Here is an 825-nt window from a genome sequence, read left to right on the forward strand (position 1 = left end):
AAGTTGGGAGGGGACACAGCTGGGACAGCTGACCCCAACTGACCAAAGGGATATTCCATACCATATGACATCATGCTCAGCAATATAAAGATGGGAGAAGAAGAAGGAAGAGGGGGATGTTCAGAGTGATGGCGTTTTCTCTTCCGAAGTAACCGTTAGGCGTGATGGAGTCGTGCTTTCCTGGAGATGGCTGAACCCCTGCCTGCCGATGGGAAGCAGTGAATGAATTCCTCGTTTTGCTTTGCTTGCGTGCACGGCTTTTGCTTTACCTATTAAACTGTCTTTATCTCAACCCACGAGTTTTCTCACTTTTACTCTTTGATTCTCTCCCCCATCCTATCGGGGGGAGTGAGCGAGCAGCTGTGTGATGCTTAGCTGCCGGCTGTGGTTAAACCACAACGGTCCTTTTTAGCGCCCAACGTGGGGCTTGAAGGGTTCGAGATAACAACAGATTTGATTGGAATGCACTAGATCGAATTATAGCTGTTATTGCCGTTCAGCTATTAATTGGCAGGCTCCTGTGCTTGCCATGGGGCTTACTTGCCTTACTGTATATTAGAGTCTAGCGCTCGTTAGTGGCTGCTTTTTGCTTTCACTGCTTGCTGTACTGCTGATCATCTTACTGTGCTGTGCCTGGGAACATTTTGATAACAGCAATGGTGATGTGCCTGGGCTGGCAGATGGCCAGGGCATCACTGCTGTTTTTGTGCTGCTGTACTGGACAGGCTGGAACGCCAGTGTGAACTCAAGTCGAAGGGACTGTGACCTGTGGATGAGCCCATATGGGAGCAGGACACCCTGAAGCGTCTGTGGCTGCGGAGGAAG

The sequence above is a fragment of the Fulmarus glacialis genome, unplaced genomic scaffold (assembly GCF_000690835.1).
Source record: "Fulmarus glacialis isolate BGI_N327 unplaced genomic scaffold, ASM69083v1 scaffold19186, whole genome shotgun sequence".
Taxonomy (NCBI): domain Eukaryota; kingdom Metazoa; phylum Chordata; class Aves; order Procellariiformes; family Procellariidae; genus Fulmarus; species Fulmarus glacialis.